The sequence below is a fragment of the Odocoileus virginianus genome, chromosome 13, assembly GCF_023699985.2.
Source record: "Odocoileus virginianus isolate 20LAN1187 ecotype Illinois chromosome 13, Ovbor_1.2, whole genome shotgun sequence".
Classification (NCBI taxonomy): domain Eukaryota; kingdom Metazoa; phylum Chordata; class Mammalia; order Artiodactyla; family Cervidae; genus Odocoileus; species Odocoileus virginianus.
This window is the reverse complement of record NC_069686.1, coordinates 20,125,380-20,143,208: the sequence shown is the minus strand read 5'-3', so window position 1 is coordinate 20,143,208 and position 17,829 is coordinate 20,125,380. Positions and strand designations below refer to the sequence as shown.

Sequence of the window (17,829 nt, the reverse complement as noted above, 5' to 3'; positions counted from 1 at the left end):
GGCCTAAAATTAAAATACATAATAATAAAAATACTAAATACAGGAGAGAGATAATTACAGTTAAAAATTTCTAAGGTCCCAGCATTAAGTGGTAAAAGCTCCACAGGATATTTACCTAGTTTTTTCTAGCCCAATATCTGTAGCCCTTTTTCTCACAGAAAGTATCCTGGTTCGCAGTCACCTGGCATAACAGAATTAAAAAATCAGTTTATAATTCATTTTATTCCACTTCTTTCTCTCTCTCTCTCTCACACACACACACATACACACACGCACAAACATCATTCTCAAAATAATAGTACCAACAAGCAGTTTGGGTATAAATTTTCAATAATTTTGGACCTCCTCAAAATTCCAAATAGAAAGTAAATGGGGAGGTGAGGTTGAAACTGACTAACTACTACCTGAGACTTTACATCAGACAGAAGAAAAGAATGGTAAATAATCCCAGTCAGGAACTCTAAACATACATTAAAAGTAAAGTTTTAGAGCACTTTGTTCTTCATAATTTTTTAAAGTTTCTGAAATACAGTCCTTATTAGAGCTTCTTTCTGCTTTTATGTCTTCTAATTTCTAGCAAAAGACATTTATTTTTGAAGGCTCAGCCAAGAGCTTATAAGATTTTTTGGATAACATTCCCCACTCGGCCTAACAGCAGGTCCAATGCACATAGTTCAGTTCAGTTGCTCAGTTGTGTCTGACTCTGATCACATGGACTGCAGCATGCCAGGCTTCCCTGTCCATTAATAACTCCCGGAGCTTACTCAGACTCATGTCCCATTAAGTTGGTGATGTCATCCAACCATCTCATCCTCTGTCGTCCCCTTCTCCTCCTGCCTTCAGTCTTGCCCAGCATCAGAGTCTTCCAGTGAGTCAGTTCTTTGCATCAGGTGGCCAAAGTATTGGAGTTTCAGCTTCAGCATCAGTCCTTCCAATGAATATTCAGGATTGATTTCCTTTAGGACTGACTGGTTGCAGTCCAAGGGACTCTCAAGAGTCTTTTCCAACACCACAAAGGACACATACAATTATTTTCCAATGTCATTAAGTAGGAATGGAAACCCAAGGTTACTGGTTTAACAATGTATCTGTTTTTTGGGTTTTTTTTTTTGCTTTTAAAAGAAGTTAGAAAGGCAACATGATAGAGTCCATAACCTTGGTCTCTTAAACAAGAAGGAAGTTCTCTTAGAAGGTTTGGGGCTGAAATTGCCCACTGTTTAGAAGCCCCATTGTGTCCAAGCATTTCCTCAGCTCCACCAAAATCACAGCACACACTTAGTTCACAGAATTGTTAGAAAGTTTAAATCAAAATTGTGCCCTATATAAATTATCATTATTCTCTTGGCTGGACACAACTTCAGTCTTCCAGTGCATTTTGTGGCTTTGTATTTCCTATTTGTGTTTTTCATCAGTGCACCTGTAATGTTTTAAAAAGTAGTTCTAACCGGGCATCTTTCCATAATGACATCCGCTTTCTGTGAACCTACTTTTTTTAAAATGTATTTATTTTTGAACCTGTGTTTTTACTCCATAAGTTATAAATAAAGATGTTCCTGGCCATTGCAGTGGATGAGCTGAAGCTTTGAAATCTTTTTCAATGAGGAAGCTCAAAGTTTTATGAGAAAACAACTGCCATAAAGTAAAAAAAAAAAAAAACATCTCTGGAAGCAGCATAGCATCCTGTCTCATAAATCTAAGATCCGAAACTCTCATCAGGCTCCTTCCCTTTCTGTAAAACCCAAACGTTTAGAAGAACTGGAGTGAAGCAAAGGGAGAGCCACCCATTCAGTTCTCTGTCGTCCTAGTCTCAACCTGTAGAGCGGCTTTAGTTCTGGTCTGGTTCTATTTGAGAAGTGCCTTGCCTTGTACTCACCAGGTTTTGCTGATGAGCAAATAAATCCCTGCTGACAACAGAAAGACCCTGATCATGTCGCTCCTCTGTGCAAACCCCTGTGATGACTCTCCCATTTTATTTAGAGATAAAGTCTATGTCCTTCCAATAGTACGCATGTATGTTGTTGTAGGTGGACACAAAGATGGAGAGTCATATGCTCAGGTAGAAGCTTAGAGTCTTGTTATAGACAGAAAGAAGGGGGTAACAGATACGGGAACCATTAACAGTCTCTGCCAGATACTAAAATGCTATAAAGCTATTATAAGCTACTATAATTAAAATCTGATGTGATATATTTCAAGATAAAGAAGCAACGTTAAAACCTCAGGTACTGAAACGTGAGTAGAAAACCAGATAATTGGAAAACTTTTATATTACATTTTCATAAATGTCCGAGCCTGCATTGGTGCTCACCTGGAAGGAGTTTTGTTGTTCAGTCTCTCAGTCACGTCCAACTCTGCAACGCCATGGACTGCAGCACACCAGGATTCCCGGTCCTTCACCATCTCCCGGACCTTGCTCAAACTCATGTCCATTGAGTCGGTGATGCCATCCAACCATCTCGTCCTCTGTTGTCCCCTTCTCCTGCCTTCAGTTTTCCCCAGCATCAGGGTCTTTTCCAGTGAGTCATCTCTTTGCATCAGGTGGCCAAAGTATTAGAGCTTCAGCTTCAGCGTCAGTCCTTCCAGTGAATATTCAGGGTTGATTTCCTTTAGGATGGACTGGTTGGATCTCCTGCTGTCCAAGGGACTCTCAAGAGTCTTTTCCAACACCACAGTTTGAAGGCATCAATTCTTTGGTGCTCAGCCTTTTTTACGGTCCACCTCTCACACCGGTACCCAACTACTGGAAAAACCATAGCTTTGACTACATGGGCCTTTGTCAACAAAGTAATGTCTCTGCTTTTTTAATATGCTGTCTAGGTTTGTCATAGCTTTTCTTCCAAGGAGCAAGCGTCTTTTAATTTCATGGCTGCAGTCACCATCCACATTGATTGTGGATAAGAAAAAAATAAAGCTTGTCACTATTTCCATTGTTTCCCCATCTATTTGCCATGAAGTGATGGAACTGGAAGCCATAATCTTTGTTTTTTGAATGTTGAGTTTTAAGCCAGCTTTTGAATTGTCTTCTTTCACCTTCATCAAGAGGCTCTTTAATTTCTCTTCTCTTTCTGCCATTAGGGTGGTATCATCTGTATATCTGACATTATTGATATTTCTCCCAGCAATTTTTTAAAAATTTGTTTATTTTTAATTGAAGGATAATTGCTTTACAGAATTTTGTTGTTTCCTGTCAAACATAAAAAATATGGACCGCTTCACAAATTTGCATGTCATTCTTGGGCAAGGGCCTTGCTAATCTTCCCTGTATCACTCCAATTTTAGTATATGTGCTGGAAGCGAGCACTCCCAGCAATCTTGATTTAGGCTTGTGCTTCATCCAGTCTGGCATTTCGCATGATGTTCTCTGCATGTAAGTTAAATAAGCATGATGACAATATCCAGCCTCGACGTATTCCTTTCCCAATTTTGAACCAGGCCATTTAACCTGTCTTAAAAAGCAGAGACATTACTGTGTCAAAAAAGGTCCGTCTAGTCAAGGCTATGGTTTTTCCAGTAGTCATATATGGATGTGAGAGTTGAACTATAAAGAAAGCTGAGCGCCAAAGAATTGATGCTTTTGAACTGTAGTGTTGGAGAAGACTCTTGAGAGTCCCTTGGAATGCAAGGAGATCCAACCAGACCATCCTAAAGGAGATCATTCCTGAGTGTTCATTGGAAGGACTGATGTTAAAGCTGAAACTCCAGTCCTTTGGCCACCTGATGCAAAGAGCTGACTCATTTGAAAAGACCCTGATGCTGGGAAAGATTGAGGGCGGGAGGGGAAGGGAACAACAGAGGATAAGATGGTTGGATGGCATCACCGACTCAATGGACATGGGTTTGGGTAGATCCAGCAATTGTTGATGGACAGGGAGGCCTGGTGTGCCGTGGTTCATGGGGTCGCCAAGAGTTGGACATGACTGAGCGACTGAACTGAACTGAACTGAAACTGCAGTATATTTAATTTACTATGTGCTATTTTCAAGTGTACTGCAAAGTGATTTAGGATTCCCTGGTGGCTCAGACTGTAAAGAGTCTGCCCGCAATGGGGGAAACCTGAGTTCGTTCCCTGGGTCTGCAAGATCCTATGGAGAAGGAAATGGCAACCCACTCTAGTGTTCTTGCCTGGAAAATCCCATGGATAGAGGAGCCTGGGAGGCTAAAGTCCATAAGGTCACCAAGAGTCAGACACGACTGAGCAACTTCACTCACTTACTCATCCTATGCTATACAGTAGGGGCTTCCCAGGTGGCGCTAGTGGTAAAGAACCCACCTGCCAACTGAGATGTCGTAAGAGACTTGGGTTTGATCCCTGGGTCAGGAAGAGCCCCTGGAGGAGGGCGTGGCAGCCCACTCCAGTATTCTTGTCTGGAGAATCCCATGGACAGAGGAGCCTGGCGGGCTACAGTCCATTGGGTTGCAAAGATTTGGACACAAATGACAGCATGCAGGCACGCTATACAGTAGACCCTTGTTCATCTGTTTTTATATATAGTAGTGTATATATGTTAATCCCAAACTCCTAATTTGTCTCTACTTCCACCTCCACACTATCCCATTTGGTAGTCATAAGTTTGTTTTTTATGTCTGAGTCTATTTCAGTTTTGTAAATAAGTTCATTTGCATCATTTTTTAGATTCCACATGTAGTTGATGTCACAAGGTATTTGTCTTTCTCTGTCTACTTACTTCATTTAATATGATTGTCTGTAGGTCCATCTTATGTTACTACAAATGTCATTATTTCATTCTTTTTTGTGGCTGAGTAATATTCTATTGTATATATACCATGTCTTCTTTATCCATTCATCTATAGATGGACACTGACATGCTTCCATGTCTTGGCAGTTGTAAATAGTACTGCTAAGAACATTGGGGTGCATTTTTTGAATTGGAGTTTTCTCCAGATACATGCCTATCAGTGGGATTGCAGGATCACATGATAACTCTTTCTGTAGTTGTTCAAGAAACCTCCATACTGTTTTCCATAGTGGCTGTACCAATTTACATTCGCACCAACAGTGTAGGAGGGTTCCTTTTTCTCCATACCCTCTTCAGCATTTATTATTTGCAGACTTTAAAAAATAATTATATTATTTATGGCTGAGCTGGGTCTGTGTTGCCGTGCCGGCTTTTCTCTAGCTCCGGTGCACAGGCTTCACATTGAGGTGGCTTCTCGCGCTGCCGAGCGCGGGTTCTAGGCTGCACGGGCTTCAGTGGCTGCAGCACGTGGGCTCCGTCGTGGCTCCCAGGTTCTAGAGCACATTATCGATAGTTGTGGCACATGGGCTTATAAGCTCTGCAGCATGTGGGATCTTCCCAGATCAGAGATCAAACCAGCGTCTCCTGCATAGGCAGGTGGATTCTTTACCACATGACCCACTAGGGAAGCCCTGTAGACTTTTTAATGATGGCCATTCTGACTGGTGTGAAGTGATATCTCATCATAGTTTTAATTTGCATTTCTCTAATAATTAGTGATATTGAGCATCTTTTCATATGCCAGTGGACTATCTGTGTGTCTCCTTTGGAGAAATGTCTATTTAAGTCTTCTGTCCATTTTTTGATTGGGTTATTTGTTTTTTAATATTTTGTAGATTTTGGAAATTAATCCCTTGTCAGTAGCATCCTTCAAATATTTTCTCACAGTCTGTAAGTTGTGTTTTCATTTTTTTATGGTTTCCTTTGGTGTGCAGAAACTTTTAAGTTTAATTAGGTTCCATTTGCTCATTTTTGCTCTTATTTCCATTACTCTAGGAGACAAATCCCCCAAAAATACTGCTGTGATTTATGTCAAAGAGTGTTCTGCCTATGTTTTCTTCTAGCAGTTTTATAGTATCTGGTTTTACATTTAGTTCTTTAATTCATTTTGAGCTTTTTGGTACATGGTGTGAGAAAATGTTCTAATTTCGTTCTTTTCCATGTAGCTGTCCAGGTTTCCTGGCACCACTTATTTTTAAAAATATATTCTCTTTTCTTTTTGAAAAAGATTAATTAATTGTGTGTGTGTGTGTGTGCTGGATCGCGGATGTTGCACTCGGGCTTTCTCTAGCTGGGGAGAGTGGAGGCTGCTCTCCATTGCCGTGCTCAGCCTTCCCACTGCAGTGACCCCTCCTGTTGCAGAGCATAGGCTCAGGCCCATGGGCTTCAGTAGCTGCAGCACAAGGGCTTAGTTGCTCTGTGGCATGTGGAATCTTCCTGGACCAGGGATCAAACCTGTGTCCCCTGAATTGGCAGGCAGATTCTCATCCACTGAGCCACCAGGGAAGTCCTCCAGCACCACTTATTGAAGAGACTGTCTTTTCTTTTCTGTATATTCTTCCCTTCTTTGTCATAGATTAATTGACCTTAAGTGTGTGGGTTTATTTCTGGGTTTTCTATCCTGTTTCACTGATCTATAATATACATGCAAATCCTTTTGAATCAGAAGAGTTCTTTGTTAGGGAGGGAACACTTCTTCCCCTCTCCTGATGGCCCTTCTATGTGGAAGTAGCTCTACTAGTTTAACACCCCCACCTTGCTTCTTCCTACAGAAGGAGGAATGACTATCATTTTGCTGTTGTTCGTTTTTTAATTCCTGTTTTTTTTGAGATATGTGACATGGGACATACAGCACTGTGTAACATTAAGATCTACATCACAGAATGATCATCACCATAAGTTTCGTGACCATCCATCATCTCATATAGATAAAAATTTAGAGAAATATATAAAACCTTTTCTTTGTTATGAGAACTCTTAGAATTACTCTCCTAAAAACTCTCATATCTAACATACAGCAGTGTTAATTATATTTATCATGTTGCACATTGCACATTACATTCCTAATACTTATTTACCTTGTAAATTGAAGTTTGTATCTTTTAACTGTCTTCATCCAATTCCCCCACCCCACTCCCTCTCTCTAGTAATTACAAATTTGACCTCTTTTTCTATGAGTTTGTTTTTGAAGTAAATTGACCCACAACACTTTATTACTTCCTGATAGACAACATAGTGATTCCATATTTCAAAATAATCACCACAATAAGTCTAGTTATGATATATCACCATACAAAGTATTACATTTATTGACTATATTCCCTACACTGTATTTTTTATATCCGTGACTCATTTATTTTGCAACTGGAAGTTTGTACCTCTTAATATCCTTCATCTATTTCTTTCCTCCCCTCACTTCCCCACCCTCTGGCAACCACCTGTTTGTTCTCTATATTTACAACCATTTCTGTTTTGCTACATTTATTCATTTGTTTCTTAGATTCCACATATAAGTGAAATCATACAGTATTTGTCTTTCCATGACTTTCACTTAGCATGGACCCTCAAGGTCCATTCATGTTGTCACAAATGGCAAGATTTCATTCTTTTGGCTGAGTAATATTCCATTATCTTAATATATACAAAATCTTCTTTATCCATTCATCTATTGATTGGCATTTAGATTGCTTCCATATCTTGGCTGTTGTAAATAATGCTTGTGTCCTTTCTAATTGATATTTTCATTTTCTTCAGATAAATACCTGCAAGTGAAATGTCTAGGTCTTATGGTCATTCTGTTTTTAATTTCTTGAGGTATCTCCATACTGTTTTTCATAATGACTGCACCAGGGATGACTTTTCTATTATAATTATTATATTTGTAAAGAATAAACAGGGAAGGCTCCACTCAGCCCTTTCTCTCTCCAAAATCTGTTCTGAGAGGCCTTAGGTGACCAACATTACCTGTGATTAAATGGGGAGATTCAGAATTAGGAAGCCCTCTTATGTAAGTAATATGTCACATTCTTTAGCATCAGATCTTATCAGTAATAAAGGTCATACTTTTGACCACCTATCTGCCTAATGCTTTTGATTTATGTCTCAATTGGCTCAGAAACCTGGATGAAGATGAAGAGTGTTATTTATCACTCTAATATCTAAAGGCATATCTAAGGGTTTATCTTACAGATGTATTTACATATGTGTGAAATAACACGTATACAAGTTTATCCATTGCAAGATTGTTTGGAGCAGGAAAAGACTGAGAACAATCTACATGTCTATGTAAAATTATTTAAATTAAGACACTACCACACAATGGAATATTATACAGCCATAATACTTGAGTAAGCTCCAAGATAAAGTTAAAAAAGTGTAAATCATTTCATGATATAGGTAAGTCAAATCATTATGCTGTATATCTTAAACTTATACAGTGCTGTATGTCAATTATATCTCAGTAAAACTGAAAAAGAAGTTGGTGATAAATGTTATGAAAAAATTAAATCTGGGTGGAGAAGATGGAATGGCAAAATTGTGAGAGAGGTTCTACCTATATATGGTGGTCAGAAAAGTTCTCTCTGATATGACACCTGTGCTCAGGCCTGAAGGAAGAAAGACTAGAATTTTAAAAACAAATAGTTCAAAGGCCCTGAGGTATGTATACTCTGAGATCTTTTGTATACTTACTATGTAAAACGATTTTCCCTAGGCTTAGTTAATTCTTTTCTTTTTTTTTTTACATAGTGAAAACTTTTATAATTGGAATTAGCCAGCTGGACTCAGTTTAGATGATCCCAATTTTGTTGGCAGCATCCAAAGCATCAGAGTCAGGAGCCAGTTGAACATCAGGCCTGATCAGAGTACTGACCTTAGCCACGTCAGTCTCATAGAGCTTCTTCACAGCCTGTTTAATTTGGTGCTTGTTGGCCTTGACATCCACAGTGAATACCAGGGTGTTGTTGTCTTCTCTTTTCTTCATGGCTGGCTCAGTGGTGAGGGGGAATTTGATGATGGCATAGTGGTCAGGTTTGTTTCTCCTAGGGGCGCTCTTCCGAGGATATTTGGGCTGCCTCCTGAGTTGCAGTGTTTTGGGCTGCCGGAAGGTGGGTGACGTCCGGATCTTCTTTTTCTTGTGACTGTGGACACCTTTCAACACTGCTTTCTTGGCCTTCAAAGCCTTTGCTTTGGCTTCAGCTTTAGGAGGGTCAGGGGCTTCCTTCTTCGCCTTTGGTGCCATCTTCATGAAAAAGACTAGTTAATTCTTTTAAGATATTTTTCACCTACAAAATCCAGGAACAATTATAGAAAGAAGTATATGTACTCATTAAGCAATAAATTCATAAGAAATATAAAGGGTGAATTTTCATGAAAACAAGTTCATTTTCTTCAGATTAATCTGGAATTTGAGATTGTACAAAGCCTACTACTGGCTGACTCACATGTCCACATTTGATCTTTCACAATACACTCCTGAAATCCTAAAATGATGAAGTTCTGTCTGTCTCTGTCAGTGGACCTTTCTAGCACTCTAAGAACTAGAATAAATCTCTGCATATTCTTGTGAGTCTCCCAAAGTTTGCTTTAGCCCGAGACAAAAGAGGAGGAATCTTTCAAGTTGATAACCCTCAGCTCTGTTTTCAGGACTTCCCAGGTGGTTTGGTGGTAAAGAATCTGCCTGCCAGTGCAGGAGCCTCAGGTTTGATCCCTGGGTCAAGAAGATCTCCTAGAGAAGAAAATAGCAACACACTCCAATATTCTTGCTTGGGAATTCCATGGACAGAGGAGTCTTGCAAGCTATAGTCCGCTGGGTCTCAAAGAGTTGGGCTCGACTTAGCGACTGAACATGCACACAGCTTTGTTTTCAGAGTAAACATATCCAGTTAATGAAAACAGACACTGAGTATTATTTTAGGGGAAATAGCAGAGGACAGAGGGATAGGGGAAAACCAAAAGAGATCAAAAGGTTATTAAACAACCTGGTATTAATGATAATAAACTTAAAAAAAAAGTTTCAAACCAGTGTATCCTGTTTTTTTCCTGTCCACCCTCAGTAAAGTAAGGGTCTTAGAGAAAGGCACAATGAATTTAACAAGACTCCAAAGTTTCCAAATACAGGAGGAAGGGGCTGTTTCATTTACTTTTGTATCTTCAAACACATGGTAGGCAGGCCATGTATATTTGTGGAATTAACAATTCATGTTAAAACTAAGCAATAGCAAGCATAATTTTCTATATATTAATACATTGCTTGATGATGAAAGTGAAAGTGAAGTCTCTCAGTCACGTCTGACTCTTTGCGACCCCATGGACTGTAGCCTACTGGGCTCCTCCATCCATGGGATTTTCCAGGCAAGAGTACTGGAGTGGGCTGCCATTTCCTTCTCCAGGGGATCGTCCCAACCCGGGGATTGAACTTGGGTCTTCTGCATTGCAGACAGATGCTTTACCATCTGAGTCATCAGGGAAGCCCTTGCTTGATGATACTTTGGTTCAATTTCATGTATGGGTTTCCTATTGTTTTTCAAAAGGCCTGCCCACGAAAACCCCAAAAAGATGCAATGGAGCACTCCCATGCCCTCCCTTGTACTCAGAGGAAATGGGAGACTGCCTGACTGTGGGCATAAGAATTTCAAGGCCCAGAATGTGGCAGTTAGGCCTGGCCACACGGCTCACTGAGTCTCAAGGTAATCACCTTCTATGATAGTCTAAGTTGTTCCTGAGGCTTTGACTTGAGGGGTATCCCACCTGCAGAATTGCTAAGAAATGCAAACTTTGGGTGCCTTCTGAAAGATACAAGAGAGGCTATGGGAAGATATATTCACTCTCTGGCATGTAGTCTCTGTTTGTATCTTTCACTCTGCTTGTTAGCTTATTCAGAACAAAATCAAAGTAACAGCAACTTGAGTGGAGGCCAAGTCTTTAGTCTCTATTCCCTGAACCCAGGCCAGATTCAATGGTCCAGTTTTCAGCTTACTAAATTATATCATCCACCACTGTTTTTACAGTAGACATATTTAATATGTGTGTGGGGTGTGCGTGTGTGCTCAGTCATGTCTGACTCTTTGTGATCCCCTGGACTGTAACCCACCAGGCTCCTCTGTCCGTGGGATTTTCTGGGCAAGAATACTGGAAAATAAATTTAATAAAAGAAGACAATTTATGCACAGTGAGTATTACTTTAATAGAAGATTGAGGAATATGCTCGTGTCGTCAAAGAGCTAACTTTACAGTGAGAGAGACAAAAAGCATAAAAATCTTTACTATTGAAAGCCATGTCAAATTTATGGGAACTGAGAACCCATATGATGAATCAGGAGGCATTCGCTCCACTGAATGTAATAATATATAAACCTGCCTTTTCAAGTTACTTATTTTTTAATAGAATTTTAAAACATAAAAGATTATCTAGTATAGAATTATTGACTCTATCTGAACCAGACCTTCTGAATGAGTATACCACAGTATGACACCCTTCTGCCTCTGATGCCAATCTTTCTTTGGGGTCAGGACAGAAGGCCATAACTACCTAAGCTTGCCGTGGTACCTGCAGTGGCTCATTTGTCACCTTGTTAGGGTGGATTTTTTCCCCGGCAGCAGCCTAAGCTGTCCCCACGGCCTGGATGTGGTAGGAGGGGTCTCATGGAAATAAGCTCCGTGTTAGACCAATCTCAAGGAGATTTATCTTGTTTTTAGCTGTTTATTACCTGGCTTCTTTAAAAATTTATAATTTGGAAATATACATATGACTTTATCATCTTAACCATTTTCTTTACTCTTTAAAATTGAGGTGTATTTGATATGTAACATTGTATTTGTTTCCGGTGTAGAACCTCATGATTTGATACATGTATATATATATTGCAAAATGTTTACCACAATAAATCTGGTTATCATTAGTCACCATACATAGTTACAATTTTTCCCTTTTGATAAGAACTTTTAAGATTTTTCTCAGTAATTTTCAACATGCAATAGAGTATTAATGCTATCCAATCAGGTTCATTTGTCAGACTGCAAAGAAAGTCTGAAAGTCAAGAAAGAAGTAAAGCAATCAATGTTCTGTGCAGGTGTATCTGGATGACAAGCTCCTTCCGAGGATGTACACTTAGAAAATAGAGATGGTAGCATAATCCGAAGGTGGAGTTTTAACCCTTTGACATCAAAATGTCATTCACTGGCCACTTATGCAGGACTAGTTAAATGGTCAATGGTCTAAACCGGCTTGAACTGGGCAATATAGGTCCATTTTACCTGAGAAACAACTTATGCAGCCACTACTGTAGCAACCTATGCATCAGTGGGGGTGGTTTAGTAGCTAAATTCTGTCTGACTCTCATGATCCTATGGACTGCAGCCCATTAGGCTCCTCTGTCCGTGAGATTCTCTAGGCAAGAATACTGGAGTGGGTTGCCATTTCCTTTTCCAAGGGATCTTCCCGACCCAGGGATCAAGCCCAGGTCTCCCTCACTGCAGGCAGATTCTTTAGCAACTGAACCACCAGAGAAACCAATCTATGTCAGAGATGTTAGATAACATACGGGTTGGTTAAAGGAATCTTGAAAAATGTTATATAACCATGTGAGGCTTGGAAAGTACACAATTTGTAGAAACAATCAAGGCAAGTTCAATCAGTGAAGGCAGGTTACAGGATACTATTTATTAAGTGTAAGAGATCTAACTGATGATTGCCCTTGGTTTCATTACTCAGTATAGTCACTATGCTGTATGTTGTCTTCCCATGATTTATTTATTTTATAATTGAAAATTTGTACCTTTGACTCCTTTCACCCATTTCACCTATCTTGCACCCTGCCTCTGGCAACCATCAGTCTGTTCTCTGTACCATGAACTTGGTTTTTAAAAAATTATTTGTTTTGTTTTTTTAGATTCCACATTATTAAGTGAGATAATACATATTTGTCTATCTCTATCTGACTTATTTCACTTAGCATAATGTTCTCAAGGTCCATCCATGTTCTCACCAATGTTAAGAGTTCTTTTATTGTGTGTGGCTGAGTGATATTCCATCTGTGTGTGTCTGTATGTGTGTGTGTGTGCGTGCGCGTGAGTGTGTGTATACAGTTGTCCCTTGGTACCTGCACGGCAAACTGGTTCCAGGACCCTCTGTGGATACCAAAATCTATAGATCCTCAAGTCTGTTATAAAATATCATAGTATTTGTGTATAATCTACACGCATCCTTTTATATACTTTAAGTCATGTCTAGATTACATATAATTACCTAATACCATGTAAATACTATGTAAATAGTTTAAATACAATGTACTTGCCTATGTGGGGCTTCCCTGGTGGCTCAGTGGTAAAGAATCCACCTGTCAATGCAGGAGCCACGAGTTTGATCCCTGAGTTGGGAAGATCCTCTGGAGAAGGAAATGGTAACCCATTCCAGTATTCTTGCCTGGCAAATCCCATGGACAGAGGAGCCTGGCGGGCTACAGTCAGAAATCATCAAGGAAATGCAAATTAAAGGCAAAATGAGAAACCACCATCATTAGAATGGCCAAAATTAAAAAGAATGATAGGGTGTTGTCCAGATATATTGCTTAGCAGATATATTGCTGGTACAAGTGGAAAATGATCTGAGCACTTTAGTAAGCCATTTGGCAGTGCATAGTAAAGCTAAACATATGCCTGCCCAGTGACTCAGTAATTTCACTCTTAGCTATAAATCATGGAAATGAGCACACACATCTACCCAAAGGCATGCACTGTTCAGACCAGCTTATTTGTAACACCCAAATATCCACCAACAGAAGAATAGGTAAATCGTGGTACATTCATATACCACATATATATTTACTACACGATTCCAGTTACATGACTTTCTGGAACAGGGAAAGCTAATCTGTGCTGGTTACTTTTAAGGAGGTATTGACTGGAAAAGGGAACTTTCTGGAGTGCTAAAAATATTCTCTTGGTTTGGGTGGTGTTTACAAGGTAGTGTTCATTTGTGAAACTTCATCAAGCCACACCCTTGAAATTCATGCACTTCACTGTTTGTATAATTTTTGTTTTTAAAGTTTAAAAAAAAAATTTACAGCTACCCGCCCCCTACCCACAAAAGCTCCTTTTTTTCCCTTTATGTGTCACAAATATTTTATTTTAAACAAAGTCTTAGTACAGAACCTGTGCTGTTTTATGAATTTCCATATGTTCGATCCCTGGGTCAGGAAGATTCCTCTGGAGGAGAGCATGGCAACCCACTCTAGTATTCTTGCCTGGGAAATCCCATGGACAGAGGAGCCTGGTAGGATATAGTCCGTAGGGTTGCAAAGAGTTGGACAGAATGTAGCGAATTCCTGTGTGTCTCTCTCTCTCTGTTGCCTATATAAGGTCTACTTACAATTTACATATATATCAACATGTGCATTGGGTCAAATGTAACAAATGACTCAAGACAACTTGGTTACTCACAATTAGTAGATAATTGAGGGGATATTAGAGGCCTCCAATTACCAGGCATAGGGTCAGACTCTAAGTCTCCCTCCAAGAATCTCATGCTCAGGTGATCTATTATATATATGTTATATAATGGCAGGTCTCAGACAAGATTCTGTCATATGTTAAAAAAAATCTATTAGAAGGAAGACCAAAAAAACCAGTCCTACAACCTATTCCCAAAGCTCAGAGAGACACTGGATTTCTGGCTTTTAGGCATTCTGACATGCATCTTACACACACACAAACATAAAGGTCTAGCACAAGGCAAGCAGCCTCAGAGTGGGGCTCTTGGCCTGGAGCTTTGATTTATTAGCATACTGTGCCACTTAGTGACAGATCTGTTGCCTAACTCAGATCTAAAATCTAGCAATCTACATTTTTGTGTCAATCTAGCAAAGACATATCTGCTTTTTAAAAAAATCTGATTAAATGGTAAATCCATTCTAGGAGGCCACCACAGTTGGTTTGGCACCCTATGCTCTTAGGGACTTCAATTCAGTTCACTTCAGTCACTCAGTCATGTCCGACTTTGCGACCCCATGAACCACAGCACGCCAGGCCTCCCTGTCCATCACCAACTCCCAGAGTTCACCCAAACTCATGTCCATTGAGTCAGTGATGCCATCCAACCATCTCATCCTCTGTCATCCCCTTATCCTCCCACCCTAAACCTTTCCCAGCATCAGGGTCTTTTCAAATAAGTCAGCTCTTCGTGTCACATGGCCAAAGGATTGGAGTTTCAGCTTCAACATCAGTCCTTCCAATGAACACCCAGGACTGATCTCCTTTAGGATGGACTGGTTGGATCTCCTTGCAGTCCAAGGGACTCTCAAGAGTCTTCTCCATCACCACAGTTCAAAAGCATCAATTCTTCTGCGCTCAGCTTTCTTTATAGTCCAACTCTCACATCCATATATGACTACTGGAAAAACCATAGCCTTGACTAGACGGACCTTTTTTGACAAAGTAATGTCTCTGCTTTTTAATATGCTGTCTAGGTTGGTCATAACTTTCCTTCCAAGGAGTAAGCGTCTTAATTTCATGGCTGCAATAACCCTCTGCAGTAATTTTGAAGCCCCCAAAAATAAAGTCAGCCACTGTTTCCACTGTTTCTGCATCTATTTGCCATGAAGTGATGGGACCAGATGCCATGATCTTAGTTTTCTGAATGCTGTGCTTATTCTAGTTCCTGCGCATGCTTCTCTTACTTTATCTAATATCCCAAAAGTGGCAATACTAGAAGGTTCAGTCTTGAGCTCTTATGTTCACTGTCTATACTCTCTCTAGGAGAGCTCATCTAATGTCATGACTTTAAATGTTTTCTTTACGTTAATAACTCCAAAATTTGTACCTCCAACCTTGCCTTCTCTCCTAAGTTGCGAACTCATCTATCAGCTGTCTACTTGACACCTCTACCTGGATGGCTAACAAATATTTCAAACTAAATGCCTAACTAAGCTAAAATAATGCCATTATCCTAGACTAATTGTTCTCAGTATTGGAGAAAAGGAAGGGGAAAAGCAATAACCATTTCTTAGTGTTTAGAATGGAGAAGGCAATGGCAACCCACTCCAGTACTCTCACCTGGCAAATCCCATGGATGGAGGAGCCTTGTAGGCTGCAGTCCACGGGGTCTCGAAGAGTAGGACAAGACTGAGCGACTTCACCTTCTTTTCACTTTCATGCACTGGAGAAGGAAATGGCAACCCACTCCAGTGTTCTTGCCTGGAGAATCCCAGGGATGGGGGAGCCTGGTGGGCTGCCGTCTGTAAGGTCGCACAGAGTCGGACACGACTGAAGTGACTTAGCAGCAGCAGCAGCAGCAGCAGTGTTTAGAAATGTAGAGGGATTTTTCATTGCCACAATGGCTAGGGGTGCTACTTATATTTCCTTCTAAAAATTTTTTTCCACTCAGCATCATGTTTGTGAATTTCATCAGTGTTAATGCATGTAGTTTGGTTTATGTCTTTTCATTACTGTGTAGCTTATTAGTTCATTGTTTAATTACACCACAATTTAGTTGCCCATTCTTTTTTTGGTGGACCTTTAGTGTATTTCCAATTCTTTGCATTTATATACCATGCACCTATGAATATTCTTGAACATACCTTCTTAAGCACATATGTAAAAATTTCCCTAGAATACACTTTGGGGGCATCAACTATGCATATCATAAACTTTAGCACATATTATTACCAAGTTACTGTCTAGAATATTTTTATTAAGTCTACTTAGTAACACTCAAAAAGATGGTCTTTAATATATTATTCTATACAGTTATGGTATGAGAGAAATGGATATCAGCATGAGAAAGTCTTTTTGGTGCTTCATCTGAAAAAAGAACTTACCCCATGTGCAGCCAGGAATCCATTTTCCCTGAAGGGTGATAGCTGCATAGAGCTTGACCCCTAGAAGAGAGAGACAAGGAAGAAGAAAGGGAAGAAGAACGGGAAGAAGTAAAGGACCAGGGGCCTGATGGGAGCAATAAATATATCTTCTGCAATAAGTGTGGTTTCTGGTAGTAGACTGTATCTGCAGTTTACCCAGACATTGTGGGGGCATAAAGGAGCAGGGACATTTGTTCAGGTGTCACTCTCTCTAGGCAGAGTCTGGGTCTTCTTTTTATTCCCACTGCCAAGCTCCATACCAGGACATTAGTAGGCATGGAGTAAATAATACTCAGAACCACTGAGTGAGGCTACCCTGACATGCATATAATTTGTCCTATTAAATACTAATATTCTCACTAACTTGATCATAAAGTGAATTGCTTTTATTTTGTCTGGCACAGAGTAGAGACTTGATAAATATTTGTTGAGTGGATAAAAGTGAACATGATTAATTTGAATTTAAATTACTTCAGCATAACTCAGTTTTTTCTCATTGGCTTGATGTAATGTCTGGATTGAATCTATAACTGAATTTTTTTTTCCCAGATAAATTCATTTGATCTGTTTTGGAACTGCCAAAATACTCTGAACTCACTTAACAGACTATTTCACCAGATGTTTTAAATTTTCAAGAAAATGCTGGGAAGATTTGCTTCACCACAAGAAAAAACTCCCTTAAGTGACTAAAATTATTGTGCAAAAAGTATATTAATAGAAATGGGCTCTTGGGAATTCCCTGGCAGTCCATTGGTTAGGGTACCGGACTTTCACTACTGAGGGACTGAGTTCAATCCCTGGTGGGGGAACTAAGATCCCACAGTCTTTGCAGCTGGTTCAAAAAAGAGGCGCTCTAATAGAGCAGTAGGTTTCTGCACTATTATGGATGGCATTTCGGTCTCTTTAAACGAAGTGTTTTGTTTTAGATTAATACATGCTGCTCCTATTATTATATGCCAGGCACAGTTACCGACAAAAGGTATATGTTGTACCATGTTTTATACTCACGACAGCTATATAAAATGTAAGATAGTTATCACTGGCCCCATTTTATATATGAAGGATAGAGAGGTCGAGGAACTTTCCCAAAGTCACACAACCTGTAAACTGGAGAGCTGCTTGCTATTTGACCGCAGGCAGTCTGATCTCAAGAGTTCCAGCTCCTCAACTCGCTACTGTATTTTTTTTCTCAAATTTAAGATTCCATGAATTTTTCATTT

At 39.7% G+C, this 17,829-nt stretch overlaps 1 long non-coding RNA gene, 1 other non-coding gene and 1 pseudogene across 2 annotated transcripts; all 3 read right to left on the bottom strand.

Annotated features, from left to right (window-relative positions):
• Positions 1-162: 162 nt before the first annotated feature.
• Positions 163-17,772, bottom strand: LOC139038047 (uncharacterized). The gene is made up of 2 exons (XR_011490962.1): positions 16,571-17,772; positions 163-3,446 (listed from the first exon to the last, which is right to left on the bottom strand). It is a non-coding gene; the product is annotated as an uncharacterized lncRNA (long non-coding RNA).
• On the bottom strand, positions 3,197-3,301 carry LOC139038150 (U6 spliceosomal RNA). Its single transcript, XR_011491093.1, has one exon. It is a non-coding gene; the product is annotated as a U6 spliceosomal RNA (small nuclear RNA).
• Positions 7,834-9,018, bottom strand: LOC139038045 (large ribosomal subunit protein uL23 pseudogene; annotated as a pseudogene).
• Positions 17,773-17,829: the final 57 nt, after the last annotated feature.